Source organism: Nycticebus coucang, chromosome 9, assembly GCF_027406575.1.
Source record: "Nycticebus coucang isolate mNycCou1 chromosome 9, mNycCou1.pri, whole genome shotgun sequence".
NCBI classification, from domain to species: domain Eukaryota; kingdom Metazoa; phylum Chordata; class Mammalia; order Primates; family Lorisidae; genus Nycticebus; species Nycticebus coucang.
The window spans coordinates 33480076-33498143 of record NC_069788.1 but is presented as its reverse complement, the minus strand read 5'-3'; positions in this window follow the sequence as shown (position 1 = coordinate 33498143).

Sequence of the window (18068 nt, the reverse complement as noted above, 5' to 3'; positions counted from 1 at the left end):
AGTTTATAGTTCTCAACATGTGGGATGGGGATTAAGAGCGAGGCTGGTTTCTATGTTTAGCCAGACCCAAAGACAATAAAGTTGAACAGATTGTTCTGAGTTCCCAAAGCCCTGTCCTTTGAAATTACCCAAACTTGGAACAGGGCAGTCCAATCTTATAAGTCTTTGTCCCCCCCAAATAATCCAACCCTGTGTTCTCCGCAAACACTCAAAGAACAGCTTATGCTTATCAAAGAGCAGAGGGAGTGAAAATGGGCCTTTTATATGGGTCACGAATGTCGTCAGACTCTGTTCAAATGGCATCTGCCTTGCATTGCAAACTTTTTATGGAAGTCATGATTGTACTCACCAGCTATCCCTGTGAAATAGGCACCATCCAGCTGTTAACCATAGTGTACAACATTCAGTGCTAATGAAAAGCTCACCCGTGCCAGATGACTCCCAGATCTTCTCCATGTAATGACATCTATTGTTCAACTGCTAGAATTGTTATATAACGCATGCTGTGAATGCAGAAAAGAATCTGGTTTAAATAGTATAGAGGAATTCCTGCTTACACATCTGAACCTGACCTCCTGCCCTGCCTGTTGCCTCAATTTCCATCAAGGCACTCAGCAAGTTATTGTAGCGCAACCCACAACCTGTTATTGTTATTGATTGTAACTGTTCCTTTATTCTATATTGTTGAAGTGGTGGAATCATAACTGAGTTTCTAGTATGTTTCAGAAAAATGGAATAACAGAAGAATCAAGGTTCTTTCTTTTAAGGGTTTTGGGGTAGGGTGGGGAAGTAAAGGAGGCATTTGAGAGCTGGATTATTTTCTTCCTCAGGGGCTGGAAGAGCTTTGTGATAAAACTGAAATATTATCTGTTCTTTGTGAAATAGCCCAAAATAGCTCAACAGCAGAAGTCTTGTTTTTAGAACTAGACTCCCTGATAGGAAAAAATGAATAAATTATTCAAAAATTTTAAAAAATCCTTAGTGTGGCATTCCAGCACCTTATACCACAAATGACTAAAACAAAGTTCATCTCTTAATCCTTTATGGAACATTCTGCATAATGTGAGTCTCAGATATTTAATAGCTGTAGGTAGGAACCACTAAGATTCTGACTCTGAATTGATCTTAGTTCATGATAAACAATAGATCTTCACTAATTTGGCTCATTAGCAGAATTTCAGCCCAATGAGTGAAGAATTGAATTGTAGAATAGGCAAAAACTCAGCCTAATAATTTTTATGCATATTAGCAACTCAGGTGTGATGTATTTGTACTAATTAATTTTATGCAAATAATTATCATGCTTTTATCCTCAGAAAGCTTTTTGTGAGTCAAATATAATCTTATAAACTTCTTTGTTTGATTGTCATTATGTAAACTGTATCCATAGTGTGCTAGTTTTCTAGAACTGTCCTAACAAACTGCCACAAACAGGGTGGTGTACAACGACAGAAATTTATTTTCTCACAGTTCTGGAGGCCAGAAGTCTGAAATCAAGATGTACTCAAGGCTGTGCTCACTCCAGAGACTCCCGGGAAGAGTTCTCACTTGCCTCTTCCAGCTCTGGGGAACCCGGCATTCCTTCCTTTGTTGCAGCATAGCTCTAATCTCTGCCTCCACCCTCCCTCACATGGTGTTCTCCTCTGCCTGTCTCTGTGTCTTCCATGGCCTTCTTATAAGGAAAGGAAATTAAAGAAATGGAAATTAAAGCCCCTTTAATTCAGTATCACCTCATGTAAATTTAATTGCATATGCAAAGATCATAATTCCAAATAAGATCACATTCTGGGTTCCAAAATATGTATTTTGGAAGGACACTACTTAGCCCAGTACACACAGTTTCCAGAGATCCAAAAGTTAGTGGATTATTATTAAAATGGCTCAAGTCAAGGAAACTGACATCTAGTACTAAAGAGAATTCAGAGTAACTGGGACTCTCATGCGTTGCTGGTGGGAATGGTACAAACACACTGTGGAAATAAGTTTGGATGTCTCTTATAAAGCTAAATATACATATATCATACAACCCAGGAATCCACTCCCAAATATTCATCTAAGAGAAATGAAGACAGATGTCTGCTGAACAACCTATAAACAAATTTTTATTTTTATTTCCTTATTTATAATCACCCCAAACTGGAAACAACCTCTAAGAAACATCCCTCAACTTGTGAATGGATAAACCGATTATGTATGTTTATAAATGGAATACTATTCAGCAATAAGAAGGAATAAAAAATAATACACACAACAACACGGATGAGTGTCAAAAGCATCTGAAGTGAACAAAGCCAGGCACAAATGGTTGTATACTGTGTGATTCCGTATATATGACATTCCCAAAAAGGCAAAGCAATGGAAGCAGGAATTAGATTGGTAGATGCCAGGGGCTGGGGGGTAAGGGGAAACATTGGCTGTAAAGGGGCACAGAGAATTTTTTATATGATATAATTTTGATTGCTGTGATGGTGACATCACTGTCTAAGTTTGTCAAAATTCAGAGAACTGTGCACCTAAAATTGTTCCATCTTACTGTGTGGAAATTATAGCTTTATAAATGATAGAATCATAAGCAAACTCTGTGATCACCCCTGCCCCCGAGCAAAGTTCATGAATTAGGGCTGGTATTGTTTGAGTCCCCGTGTCTTTCCCCTCTGTGTATGAGAGCACGTGAGTTCAGCCTGCAGGATACCCACAGAAACAAGGCTAGTGAGTGCAGGGACTCTGCAAAACGCTCTCTGCTGGCTTTTGTGTCTTTTTGCCTCATGAATGAAGTCTGGAAACTACACACACACACACACACACACACACACGCATGTGTGCGCACACACACACATGCACACCGAAAAAAAAACAAGCAATTATTTTCTAGGCTATAACTGAATGTCATTTGCTGAATAACGAAATCGTCTAGGAAATACTAATACAGAAGGGACAAGTTGCCTTTTATTATTTAGTTTGAGGCTAATTTTGTAAGACCTCTTCGTATTCTCAGAAGAACCCAAATATAAAACTGCACACGTATTTGTGGCATATAGGTGCAAACATTTAGTCAAAACCACAATCTCAGTTCTTTGTAAAGCATGTAACAGCATCTCTTAGAAGGCTGATGTACTTAGTTTAATATTACTATTTAATCTGAAAATTATTGACTTCTTGTGGATTTCGTAATTCTGCAAATTTACTGACAGCATGGGGGGACCTAAAAATCTTGTTTCATTCCCACATCAAAAAAACATTTTTCCAATCTAGGTATTTGCATTAAAAATGTAAATGTAGACATCCTTTCCAGCTGTTGTATAGCTGAAGGGTACACTGAGTTTGTGAACAAGCAAAGCAGATAACGACTGCTTTCTGCCTTTATGGCTTTCTTGGCATGGAAGGGGTGGGGGAAGGTGATGAGAGGGTTCTCCCTGCCGCCTTCCAGGATGGCTGCAATTTCATAACTTCATAAGAGGAAATTAACCTCTTAGTCTTAAGGCTTTTCTGTGAGTACTAAGTCCATCAGATTAGCGTAATTGTTGAGGAGCACAGCCCTGAGAAGAACGCATATGAACAATGTCTTTTAAAGGTGAGGAAATAGAAGAAAAGTGAAAACAGAAAGAGGAAGTAAGAGAAGCAAAGAGCTGACACCCCTCACAGTTTGCTCAAAACTAGTTCTGTGTTTTGGCTGTTCAGTAGCAATTTGCTGAAGGGAGGTATGCAGTCAAGGCAACAGAGAAGTTTATCTTTTGTTTAAGTTTGAATAGCCTTTGGTTTAGCAAATGAATAGGAAATATAAAATCTTTGTGATCTTATCCTTGTTCCTCTGCATGGGTTGTCACCTGTGATCTGACCTCAGAAAGGACTCCATCCCCCTATTCCAGTTATTCTCAACCTTCTTAGTGCCGCGAGCCTTTAATACAGTTCCTGTGGGTTGCAACCCACAAGAGGAGAACCACTGCCCTATAGCTTGTTTCTGCTGGCCTATTTTCTTCTCTGTTCAGTAACGGGGACTGTGTTTCATAGGAAAGTCCATTCAGTGAGAATGGATTTTTCTCATTGACTCATCCGCTGTGTTGACACATATGCACGCCCATGTTCTCTGATCACAACTATGTGAGCAATGATAGTGCCTGGGCAGGGTAAACCTACTGACCCATCTGCAGCAAGTTACCCTGATATTTTCTTATAAATAACAGTTTTATTGAAATCAATTTAATTAACATAAAATCCACCTTTTGACATATACAATTCAGTGTTAATTGGCCTATTTTAACCAAGCGATGTAACTGAGAATGCTCATTCTATGAAATCATCCAAATGTTCACTCACAGGGCAAAAATGGAGCCACAAGACTCTTTTACATCTGCATAGTGCTCCCTAGTTTTGAAATGCATTTTGAAGACATCATCACCATTACAGTGTTTGTTTCTGCTGGTCACTTGTTATGCTCAGTGAGAACAAGTGGCTTCACCACAGCTACACATCCAAACATTAGAATTCAGGATGAAATATAGAAATTTCTACAAGACAGGAACAAACAAAAGTGCTGTGGAAGTACATGGGACAGAGAGATTAGCTCTGACTGGAGGAGACATCGGGATTCCTCAGCAGAGGGAGTGGAGTGGATCGCAGAGCGGCTGGGGTTGCAGCAGGTGGAGCAGACGGAGCAGACTATGAGCACAGGCACGTGATGAGAAGGCCAAGATGCACTGGGTGGGGGTGAGTAGAGACCCAATCCTGGAGCACCTTGAAAACAGGCAGGGAAGGTTCTTAAGGAGAGGCACACCATGACCAGAGCCATGAAGATAAGCTGTGAATCATCAGCGGGGCCACGTGGCGTAGTATTCTAGCACCTTGACATTTAATCAACACCAACGTTCTGCTTTTTTGACTAACTAATTTGGCAGAAACTCAGGCCTTAGCCCAGGCCAATCAATTCTTATGACCCTTCTCCTGAAAGAAGTAAAACCCTCTGGCTTTCTGTTTAGTACACACTGACAGGTATTATTCATTTCTTTTCTCATTTCTTCTTGGCAACATCTATTGGCCTACTCCTAGTGCACTGCATGCATGTGGTCAGGTTTTAAGGTTTCAGCGCCATTCCAATTTTGGGATGTGAACCTGTCATTAATTCACAGCCCTGTGAGTCAGAAGAAATAGGCACATCCATATGAATGGACGTGTACTTTCCAATCCCTGAAGGAGGTGACCTCATTGTCATAGGCTGAAAGTTTGTTTGCAATTTTTGTTTAATCACAAAATCAATAGAAAAAAAGGGTGGTGTGCAAGACAAAGGGAAAAGTTGGAGAGGCATTTGAAAACTTGCCAGAATGGGTACTCTAATCTCACTGAAGAAAATAACAAATCAACCCCACTAGGCAGCTGAATGCAGAGGTGGGAGGAGAGTAGAAGAGACGGGCAGCAAAGCGACGATTGATAGAGCTGGAATTGTGGTTCACGTGGGAGGTAAACTGAGTGTGAAATACAGTACTAAGCAGTACAACCATCAGAATAATAACGCAGTATTAAATTTAATACAATATTAAATAGTACTAAATAATAATGCTTATTATTTAGCAGAAGCCAGATACCAGGCACCGTGCCAACTCATGCACTACCTTGAATCACTCAGTCCTCACCACAACCCTGTGAGTCTTTTTTATGACAGCTCAGGAAAGAGAATCTCAGAGAGATGAAGTAACTCACTGACATCACTCAACTTGTAAATGGAAGACTTCATTCACCTCAGTAAGACCCCAAAGGGTGGGCAAGAGAGAGGCATACTGAGGACAGATATGATCTTCAGATGGACACAACCTTATCTCCATAGGAACCAAGCCCAAGGGTATCCTGACAAGCGTCTGTGGACTTGATGTCAGGGTTACAGATTCTGGGACTCCTCCATGGCCTGGAGGTCCTCAGTAATGGGGAGCACAGCAGAGGAGTGCCTACATCTAGTCCTGGATGCTCCAGAGGAAGATTGGGGATTTTGTTAGCCAGTGAAATAACTCCGCTCCCTGATCGGGTGATGTGGGGGCAGGAAGCCTTCAGACTGTCTTCATTCAGCAGCCAGTCTGTGTGAGAGGGGAGCAAATGGGACTGGAGTGCTCATCCAGAGACAGCACCTGGCCATGGACATGGACCTCAGAATTGAAGTGACAGTGGGTTCAGGATGGCTGCTTGATGTTGAAATAAAAGGTTTGAAAAGCTTGAAGGGTAGATTATAGGAAGAAGCACAGGCGCAGGGCAGTGTAGTCATGGCAGAACTGAGAGTGAGAGCCCCCAGACCTCATAGTTTGGGACCAGGCAGTTTCCAGGCTCCTAGTCTGGTGCCAGCTGTGGGATGGGCCCTGAGGGAGGTGGATATGGGGAGGCAAAATATACACTTCCTGCCTCCAAGAGGGGTGAATATGTTGCTTAGAGAGAGGACACAAAAGCACATGGAATCATTACAAACAATACAAAACTGTATTTCATCAAAAAGTAAATTGATACTTAGGGAAGGGCTCAGGGATTTAAATTGTTTTTGTATGGGAAGGAATTATTCCTTCAACACCTGAATGCTTGGTAACATGCTGCCTTCCCAGCTCACCCCATTCTCACCTTCCCTTCGGCTGCCATCAGAGCCTTTCTTTAAGGGATTTTACTATGAATGAAGAAATAGCATTAGAGTGCCACAGTGGTGGTTCCAAGGACTGCCTTGGGTGGGGATGTAGGCCACCTTCCATAATCTTCTTCATTACTTGTATCACATCTTTGCATAGCATGGGCAGAACTTTGGACAGTACACTTGTCTACTTGTGTGGAAGGAAAAGTGGCCTTAGGTAGAAATTAGGTAGTGGTACATGACTTGGCTAATTTTTCAAGGCCCTGGAAGGACCAAAACTGGAAGAGTGAGGACAAGGTGGAAGAGATATGTGTGGCCTGTGGTTGTGGGGACCAAGCATGCAGATATTTCTGTCTTGTGGTAAAGGCCACCAAGCCTCTTTTGCAGAAGAAGATCTCACCCATCAAGTAGACAAGATGACTAAACCCACATATGTCACTAACCTTTCTTCATAGTCATTGCAGTACTAGTGTCATGAGGCCATGAGCAGTGGCAAGGTGGTACTAAGTGGTAGCAGAGGTGAAGGTATGCAGGCACATAACAGAATGGGATTCAGTTCACGAGGCTTAGCTAGCCACTGCTGAGTGTCAGGATCAGAGACCAACGCTAAGCCCTCAACTGAGGAAAACAGCAATGATTTGTCCTCACCAGAAGTTACTTTCACACCAGTTATGAGTTAACACTTAACACTAAAAGGCTTCAGAATGCCTGGTCTATCCACATGGTATCCTATGACATTTCCTCATGTACCCCATCACCCAAAAGCAACTGGCTTAGTTGAATGGTGCCATGGGCTTAAAGGCTCAGATAAGTGGCTTTCTCAGAGAACACATTCTGGGGGTTAGAGAGCACAGTCCTTCATTTTTAGGTAGATTCATTGACAATAGTTAGAATACCTACGTCTGAGAACTAAGGAAGTAGGAATGTTCCCTATACCATAACTCCCCAGTGCACCATTTGTTAATTTTGTTCTTCCTATCTCTGAACCATAGGCTCTGTTAGGTTAGAGACCCTAGATCCCAGTAAGGGCTTTGTCTCCAGCAAAGTAAGGATTCTACTGAATTTGAAGCAGTGCCTACTGCCCGGCCACTTTGGACTCCTCATGCAGTGGAACAGAAAGGAGTTATAGTAATGTTGGGGGCATTGATCCTGATTTCTGAAGGGCAGGGGAAGGCCAATACTACATATTGAGGACTGGGAGGAATAAGCTTAGGTTTTTAATTTATTTAATTTTCAGTTTTTAAGTGATTTCCTCTATGTCTGGTTTTCTGATTCACTAATTTATTCTTTAGCTGTTTCTATCCTGTTCTTTATCCCATCTTTCTTACAGTTTTTCAGCTATTATACTTTACATATTTTTTATTTTTAATATTTTTTATTTTTTCTTTCATTTTTAATATTTTTCTTCTTTTTTTTCTTTAATATTTTTTCTTTAGCTATTATGGCTAATAGCTTGTTATATCTCCATGAATATTTATCACGTTTACATAAACTTCTTGATCTATCTTGTATAATACTTCTGTTTCAGATGATACATCTCAACGATTTCTGTCTTTTTTTGAGGTAGTTTTTGCACCATCATAAAATCAAAAGATAGTAGCCCAGAGACCATCTAAATGTGTATAGAAGGATCATGGTATTTGCAGTATTCATATTCTTGGGTTTTCAACTGTCCCCCAGTCAGCTTTTTGTAATCTTCCTTATTATTCAGAGACATGTTTCCATAATTCCCTCCAGTCCACTGTGTTAGGCATACATATGGCAAAGATAGCACAAACACAAATGTTTACTTTGTACTCCTCTACCCCAGAGGCTTTGTCACTAGGCAATTTTGTTGTGACACTGCCCTTCCCCCAACTATTCCTTGTGAACATATCTCTTTGTATCTTGCACTACTACCCAGGGTTATATTCAACAAATGATATGAACTCACAGGTAGGCAGTGGAGTAAAACAGGATAAACTGCCAAATTCTGAAGCAGAACAAATATTCTCATGGGACCTTCCTTAATTTGAGTATATAAATGTTTGTGTAGTAGATGGGCAGGCCAAATAAAATTTCTCTCTCTCCCTCTCTCTGAATAGATCATTACTGCAAACTCATGTTACCTATTTGTATCAGGGTTCTTCAGAGAATTAGAAATAATCGGATGCTGTCTTAGTCCATTTTATGTTACTATAAAGCAATGGTTCTCAATCTGTGGGTCACAACCCACAGGAACTATATTAAAGGGTTGGAGCATTAGGAAGGTTGAGAACCACTGCTATAAAGGAATACCTGGGACTGGATAATTTATAAAGAAGAAAAGGTTTATTTAGCTTGTGTTTGTTTGTATGTTTGTTTGTAAGCTTATTTAGCTTGTGATTCTGATAACTGGAAAAGTTCAAGATTTGGCATCTGTGTCTGGTGAGGGACTCAGGCTGCTTCAACTCAGAGTGGAAGTTGAAGGGTAGCTGGCATGTGCAGAGATCACACAGTGAGAGAGGAAGCAAGAGAGAGCAAGGCAGGAGGGGCTGGGCTCTTTTGGACAACTGAGGAATTCATCCTGCCTGCCTCCCACACACAACAAGCTTTTATGGAGCTAACAGAGTGAGAACTCAGTCACTCTTGAGGGAATCTACGAGAGTGGGGGGGGTCCACCCATGACCCAGACACCTCCCATTAGGCCCTACTTCCAACACTGAGGATCAAAGTTCAATGTGAGGTTTGGAGGAGACAAATGCCCAAATCATAGAAGATGTATATAGACATGTAAGAAGAGATTTGTTATGTTGGATCTGATGGTTTTGGAGGCTGGGAAGTCCCATGATAGGCTGTCTGCAAGCTGGAGAACCAGGAAAGTCAATAGTGTTATTCAATTTGAATCCAAATGCCTTAGAATCATGGAACCAATGGTATAACTCCCTATCCAAGGCCAAAGGTCTGAGGAGCAGGAGAGAGGAGGAAGTCATTGATGTTAAGTCCTGTAGTCTGAAGCCTTGAGAATCAGGAGCTCCAATGTCCAAGGTCAGGAGAAGATGGATATCTCAGCTCAAGAAGACAGAGAGAGAAAAAAAGTCCTTTCTCTGCCTTATGTTCTATTTGGGCCTTCAGTGGATTGGATGATGACTGCTCACACTGGTGAGGGTAAATCTTTTTTACTCAGTCTACTGATTCAAATGCTAATCTCCCTCTGGAAACTCCCTGAGAGACATGCCCCTATCTGGGTATCCCTTAGCCCAGTCAAGTTGAGACAGGATATTAACCATCACACCTATAAAGTCCAACCAGAATTCAAACTATGACTTTGATGTGCTCTTCTCTTTCCCTCATATGATGCTTTTTATCCTACTATGAAGGACAATTTTCTCAACTCCCACATTAAAGACATGGTATTTCATGTCATTTAATTTCTTCCATGGGATCTTAGCATCATTGGGTGGAACATCCAGTGATATATTTTGTAACCTAGAGTTGGCCATAGAGATTTCTATTTTCATAGATGATGCTGATAACTCCTTTGACATTCTAAATAAGGGCTATATGACCATATTTAGAACACTGCTTACACTCAAATAATGAATTATTTTCTATATAATAATGGACAAAACTCCCAAATAAGCAAGACCTACCTTATCTCAGAATTCTCAGAATTCCTATTCATTTGTTCACAATTTTCCTGAGAAATTTCAAAGTCCTTCATATTATATTCATTACCTCAATGTTCTAACATTAGAGAGGGAAAGAATTTATGCCTAAAAGAAGGTAGAAATGAAATTAGAGTCTTGAGGCTTAAGTCACATTAAAAAAAAAAAAATAGGGGCTAAGATAGCTCACACAGTGAGTTATCCCATGCAGTTCCTGAATCAACAAAATATAGAAAACCTCATGGGTATTACCTGACAAGGAGTACGAAAAAGAACTGGCATAGATGGCTGTCAGTATTTGAATTAGACATGCTGGGGGGAAATGAATTGGTGCCAAACTTTCCCTACCATTTTAGTTCTTAGGTAGGCTGTGAAAATGTCCTAAAGAAAAGTACAACTTCAGTATAAACTCACCAATGGGCCATGTGGAATCCCCAAAGTGACCTGAATGTGGTCTACTAACTGTGGTTCATTCCTATTCTTCCACACTGACAGTATTCCAGGACCTGAAAAACACAACTTGCTGTGGGACTTGGCAAAATCCCCCCAGGAGAAAGATATGCATTGATTTAAAATCGACAGAAGGTCTGTTTCAAACTCTTGCTTAAGCAGTTTTCCTCCTATTAACTGACTTAGTTCTCACGGAGGCCCCAGTGAGGTGGGTACTATTATTACTCCCCATTTTACGTGTGAAGAAACTGGCCCAGGGATATTAAACAACTTGCTTGGTTTACACAGCGAAGAGGTATCAGAGTTGGGATTTGAACCTAGGAATATTTGCCCTAAAGCATACACTTTTAACCATAGCCTATCTACAGTGCCTCCTATGACGCTAATAACACAAAGAGAAATTTTAAAGCGACTCATTAGACTGCATTTTCAAGCCATCTGCTTTGGCATTTCCTTTAAGTCTATTTGAAGCTGAATTTTCTTTTTCTTTCTGGAAATGATTAGTTCTTAATTTAGCAATACCCTGGAGATGAATTTAGAAATCTCACAGTTCCATTGCTACATATTTTACTTGGGCTGATTGCATATGGCAAAAGACTAAAAATCTAAAAGAGCAAGAGGTATTATTCTCTGTTCAGCCATGCAGTCTAGTGCACAGAAAGTCAAGGAACATAACTTTAATTCATTCCATAACATTTCCCCTCGTTCTTGGGCAAGCACAGTGTTTCCAGAAAGTGATAATATTCACAACTACAGATTAAATAACCTAGGTGAGAAATCTAATAGACTTCACTTATCACAAGGAATGTGGGGAAAGAGAGTTGAGAGAAATATTTAGACAGAAAAAAACATCACCTTGGTTAGAACATCTCCATTCTAAACTCATTTATCCTAGAGGCTGGTGATTTAAATTTTTCCTTTCAGTGAATGGTTCCTGCACAAGTGTTTACATAAACACATCAAGGAGGCTGTGAGCTCAGTTAAGTGATTCAAACAGAATCAGTTAAGTGATTCAACAGAGAAACCCCAGATCTACATTGGAAACTTTGAAGAAGCGATGGTAAGATTTAGGAATCTTAAATATCTTTTCTATTAGAAAAGAGATTCCTGGGAAATATCTGACTTCTCATTTTATCCTTCAACTATTCAAACAGACTGTTACTCTAAAATGCCCATAAGGTCCTTTACAGCTTTATGAAGCTGTAAAGCTTTTTCATAATAGCTCACGAGAAACTAGCAAGGGATTGTTTGGGGGGTATGGGAGATCCGTGAATAAGTCTTGAGTAGAAAGGTTAAATGGAAGAAAAACATAAAACGGTAGAAGCAGAAGTTTCAGAAGAGAATGCGGAATCCTTCCCAGCGCCCCCTCTCCCCTGCTGGTCTCTCCGAGCTCCAGCAGTGTGTCCACGTGGCCATGCCTCTCTGTCGCAGGTCTGTGGAAGTTGTAAGTCACACTGGACTGACTGAGCCAAAGTAAACCCGGGCATAGATTTGGCTGAAGTTGTATAGTTCAGGAGAAATAACCACTAGAACTCCCTGAAATCAAGGAAGATCTTCCTAGAAGCTATCTATGCCATAAAAAGAGTAGGTTTTAGTAAGCTTTTACTCTTGATTTTGGGGGGGAAGTATCTTTTAGGACTTAGACGCTGGAATTTATTTAAGTATTATATGATACTATGTTCTACATATTGATCCACATTAACTCATTTAATACATTTTCTTAATTTCTTCACTTATAAATGAGCTAAGTGAGGCATGGAAAAGTTCAGTGACGTAGTCACACAACTAGTTAATTATCAGAGCCAAGATTAAAACAGAATTCATACTCTAAACCAGGGTTTCTCAACCTAGTACATTATTGACATTTTGGGCTGGACAACTCCTTGTTGTGGGAGGCTGTCCTGTGTATTGTAGAATGTCAGCAACATCCCCAGGCTCTATCCACTAGATGCCAGTAATATGCAACCCCGGGTTGTGACAGCAGAATGTCTCCACTGTTGCTACATGACCCCAAACTCACGTCTTGGTTGAGAACCACCACTCATCATGCTGCCTCTCTTTGCCCTGATACCCCATTTTCTGGGAAAACTTTTCCAATTATCCTTCTCTGTGAAGGGGAATGCAATCCCCCCTCTCCCCCCCACACACACGTTTCTATAGCACTCAAAGCTATTCCCGTGTTTATTAGGTTCTTACCATGTTTCAGGTAATGCCTAGCTTTCTACCTGTATTTGCTTGTTTAATCCTCACAAGAAACCTATATGGGAGGTCCTATTATTACCTCCCCTCCAAAGGAGAAAATGGACTTAGCAAGGTCAAACTCTTGCCCAAGCTCACAGAGCCAGGAGCCCTGAAGCTGGGATCCACACACTAGTCTGCTGCTTCCAACAGGTGTGCTCTGAACCATCTGCTGTCTTCTAACGACAGTTCCTGGTTATATCTTGGCATCCTCCACGGATCTGTGAGTTGAGAGCAGAGACCAGTGTGTCCCTAACACCCAGCACACAGTTCAGTACACAGCATACACTCAGTTCAATGTTTCTTGAACAAGCAAATAAATTAAAACCTTTAGTAGCCCTAGAGGGGAAGGTTGTATAAACCACACACAGTTGACCCCCCATGGGAGGGAGGTGCTGCTCCGTCTGCACAAAACACCATGTCTAAGACCTCACTGGTCTCTGATACCAGAATGTTCTGTAGTGGAGAAATTTTGAGAATAATGTGGAATGTGTGTGTCTGAATGTTTCTCTCTTTTAAAGTTTCTTTTTAAAATTAATTTAAATAACCCGAGAGAGGACACAATTAAATAGCACGTTCTTTTACAAAATGAAAAACATAGGAGGCCTTTAGGATGGGAAGTCTTCATCCTGAAATGACTTAATGAATTAAATGAGCCCAAATAAAGTTTTACAGCCAATATTGTTTAATAGAATGCAACATGGGAGTAATATAGTTTCCTATGGCCAGAAAGGAAAGGTTGTCCAGAATATCAGAATCTCAGCACCAGGAGGGATGCACAGATGGGTTTGAAGCCTTTAGGGAAGGCCTGTGGCCAAATGCTTCATCACGTAGTCCCACATCCCGCATCTCTCCTTCCCAAGATCCCACCTACCCTTTATTCACCTGACAAGTCCAAAGGAAGGACATGAGTCTCGGAGTGGTCACTGGCCTGAGTCTTGCCTCTGCTGCTTACTAGAGGAGGAATAGTAGGCAAATCTCAGTGGATTGGTCTCTATAACTGTAGAATGAGAAAGTTTGAATTACCTTTTTCTTGCCTTTCTCCCAGTGTTGTCGTAAGATTAAATAATAAAGAATTATATGTTTTAAAATGATTTCCTCCTATTTTTAACAGAATTGGCTCTGTTGGCATGCTTGGAAGTGGCTACTGGATGAAGTGTTTTCCAGGCAGCCATGTGAGGGCCAGCAGGGAGCTCCGTGTTCCTTTAGGCAGTTTTATCTTGGTGCTTGCCAGCGCCCTCCCTGACGCTATCAGAAAAAGACATTGCTGGGGAGGGCACAGAACCGCTCTCGGGAGCATTAATCTAAGAACACAAGTCACACTGTGTTCTCTCCTGTCACTAGCACCCACCAGTTAGTTGGCAGCCTTGAAGGAGTCAGGAACCATGAAGTGTGCATGTGAGCAAAGCGTCTGTGGGGAGGACACAGGGGTAGTCCCTGCTGTCTTGCTGTGATGCCTTGGACAATATATGGTGGCTTCTGAGCCACCTGGGCACATGTGCCTTCACTTTTGTTTTGTTGTTGTTTTTAGCCCACACTCTCTGGGTAATCTCTTTCACCACCATTAACTTGATTCCTGATGCCTTGCTCTTGCTTGGGCAAGGTCAGTTTCATCATACTTAGGGACTGGTACACCTCCACTTCTCTTACCCTGTCCCTGCTTTCTGGCTTAAGTCATTCAGCACAAACTAGGGATCTATTTGTGTTTTTCAAAAGGAGGTTTACAGGTTCTGTTAATGTCTGACTTGAAGGGTGGCATTCTGTTTCAGTGAAAGGAGTTAGAGTAGGCTAGAGTGGCTGTGAGCCTTTATTTCTCAAGAGATAGATAGCAAGCTGTGGATGCTACTGGGATTACGAAAATCATTTTTCTGATTTCATATATACTGTGATTTTTCTCACTGAAAGTTAAAGGATGTATTTACAATATTGCCCAACTCTTGTTATTAGGACTTTAGAATCTTAACAAAAATTCTCCACATTGTATTTGTTTAGGATATATGGAGCTCTATGAAAGGCGTTTGCATGCACATACTCAGGCAAAGTCTGCTGCACAATGGGTAGGCACATCTTAGAAGAGAGTCACTTCTCTCCAAGTAAAAAACCTTTCTTCCCGAGAGAATTGGGGAGACTTGCCATTTCTTCTCCAGTTACCAGAAGACTTGAACAAATTCCTTTGTATTTGCACACTCTGGATTTTAGGAAGGCGACCCATAGGAGAAAGGTAAAAAAGAAAAGAACATTGTGAAAAACAACTGGCTCCACCAGGCAGAGTTTACTGGCTCGTTTTTTGGGAATTAGCAATTCAAACAAGTCTAGGAATGAACCTGAGTGCTAGGATTACAGACATGAGCCGCCATGCCCAGCTGTCAACTAAATTAAAAAAAAAAAAAGAAATAGAATATAGTGTATCAGAATAGAAAATATCAGAGTGAAACCCATGTAGTAAGAATAGCTATTATTTTATGAACCTGTTATTTTTGTTTAAATACACACATGCACCCAAACACACATTGGGGAGTGTGTGCCCTGAGTCTCAGTGTAAAATGTATTTCTAATTATAGGTCCCAATATAAACCAACTATAAAATCAGGCGGGACAGGGAATAAAATGCAAAAGGTGTCCTTACCAGGCTAGCAGCCCTCTCTCAGGTGGTGCTGCCAAGCCCACTTTCCAACATATAGTATTCCCTTTAGAAGCGGGTGGCGGGTGATGGAGATTATAGGCCTAGTTTTGCTATTTTATAGCTATATCCCATAAGGAATGTGTCCAGTACTTTGCTTTATAATATAAGGGTATTTCTCTGTTATTTTCAAAATTGGGGCCTCAGATGCATTTTTGAGCAACAGAAAATGCATTATACCATGCAGAAAGAGTACAAAATAAACACGTTTCTTGCAGCAGCTACTAGGTGGGTCAATCCTCTAACTTTCCAGTAACTTCTTTCTCACAGTTGGGAAGAGCCTCTCCTTGGAGGAAGTGGAAACTACCTCCGGAAAGCTGAAAAAGAAAACGTCAGTTGAGAGCAACAACCATTTGGGAACGGTCACCTACAAGGGCCTTCCTCCTGGTTCAGACCAGAATTTAAAGTGTAAAGAATCTTACTCTAGGAAACAAATTTACCTCACAGAGTGGTGGAGTTGTTGACTGTCAAATTCCCGAAAGATCACCAGAAAACCTAGCGATCAAGCAAAGCTAAGTTAGTTTATTAGATTCACTGCAGTAAAAAAGAATCCCAAGCTTGACAGTCTTAGCAGGGTCCCCTGGGAGGGGAGTGTTGAGAGGGGGAGGTGAGGGAAAGGTTATTGGTAGGGTTTTGGTGTTTGGGGTTAAGTGGTTTATGGTGAGTCTATCAAGGCAGAGAATTAATTGAGAATTGGGCAAAGTTTATGGTGTCAGCTATTTGGGGATGGTAGGTGAACAAAGCCTGAGTTTTGAAGTTTTGTGAATCTTCAAAGTAAATTGTTGTTTGGTTAATGAGCTGGTTCCCAAGTGGGCAATTTATTGTTTCAGGGAAAATACCTTCTCCCCTGAAGCAACCTTTTTGTCTAGACAAATGTGTTTGCAGGAATTGACACAAACAACCAAGACAGTTATTGGTTATAGCCTGATGTTTCTGTGCAATACTTTTCTAGAACAAATACTTAAGCATGTTGACTAACAAATGAAAAAGTTTATTTGCCTTGGTCATTGAGAATTTGCTAATACAGTTTCTCTAGACATGAATTCTTCAGATTGTTTTATAGTTCATTTCCATCCTATCTAGTATTTTTGGAATGTTAGAGTCATTAATCATGTGCTGTCAGATACAACTAGTGTTAACAAACTGGGCGGAGGGGAAAGGTGAAAGAAAAAGAATACTTTTGGAACTGGAATTAGGTAGTTCAACTTAATTAAAATTAGTAAATTAGAAATTTTTTAAGTCAAGAAAGTCTAGATAGAAATATTCTAGAGTTGCTTTTAACATGGTAGTATTTATATGATATATATTATTCTGTAGATTGCTTTTATCAGTTAATAATGTCTTGGGAGATATATAAATGTATATATCATATACAGTTATCTAAAATTAATGTAAAATATAATATATAAATGTATAATTACATGTAAAATATATAAACATACATTCATATAAGTAGTCAGTATTTTGAACAGGCAGGAGTGAAGGTGAAATCAATAAACAACTTTGTCCTTCTCTCCTGCCATCTATCTATCTATCTATCTATCTATCTATCTATCTATCTATCTATCTGAGTGACAAGGTTTCACTTTGTTGCCCCAGGCTAGAGTGTAGCAGCATCAGCCTAGCTCACAGCACCTGCAAACTCCTGGGCTCAAGTGATCCTCCTGCCTCAGCCTCTGAGTTGCTGGGACTATAGGGTTGTGCCACTGTGCTCGGCCCACACTTTCAATCTTCATCACTGGGGATAATCTCTCATGCATGGATAAAAGTTTGGCAGGACCTATGACTGTACCGCTTGTTCTTAGGTAATTGCATTTCCATGGTGACTTTCTGTGGCAAATTCAGCTTTCGTTCTGAAATGTTGGTTATTGAGGGGTGTTTAATTACAAATATATCTTGCAAAGGTAAACTAGTGATTCCCACTAATGTGGGTGCTCATCGATGCTGTGGCTCTTGTTTTAAAGGCTCAGGTGTTCAGGGGTTGGAGAGCTCCTTCTTATTTTCTTCTGACTTCCTCTGTTCTTCTCACAGTGTCTTCACACCCTTCTTTTTGATCTAGACTGTAACTGAGGGATAGGGTGATCAACCCAACTGATATTTTATTTATTTATATTTATTTTCCTTTTGCTAAATCCATTCTCCTCAAATATTTCTGAGATAAATCTTGGATCACTTTATAGGAATGGTATAGCAGGATGGGAGGCAGCATGTGCAAGAATAGCTCATAGAATTTGGAATCAGATGGGTGTGGGTGTGAATTTAGGTTCTGGTTTTTATTAACTTTGTGATCCTGGGTCAGTTACTTAGCCAATATGTGCTCGGGTTCCTCATTTGTAAGTTGGATATAATATTTTCTACAAATTATGTAAGAATTAAATGAGAACTATGTGTATGTTTGTGTGTAAGAGAGAGAGGAATGAAAAATGCTATCTGTGTGGCACAGTATTTGGGGCACTATAAATACTTTAGAGAACAGTGATAA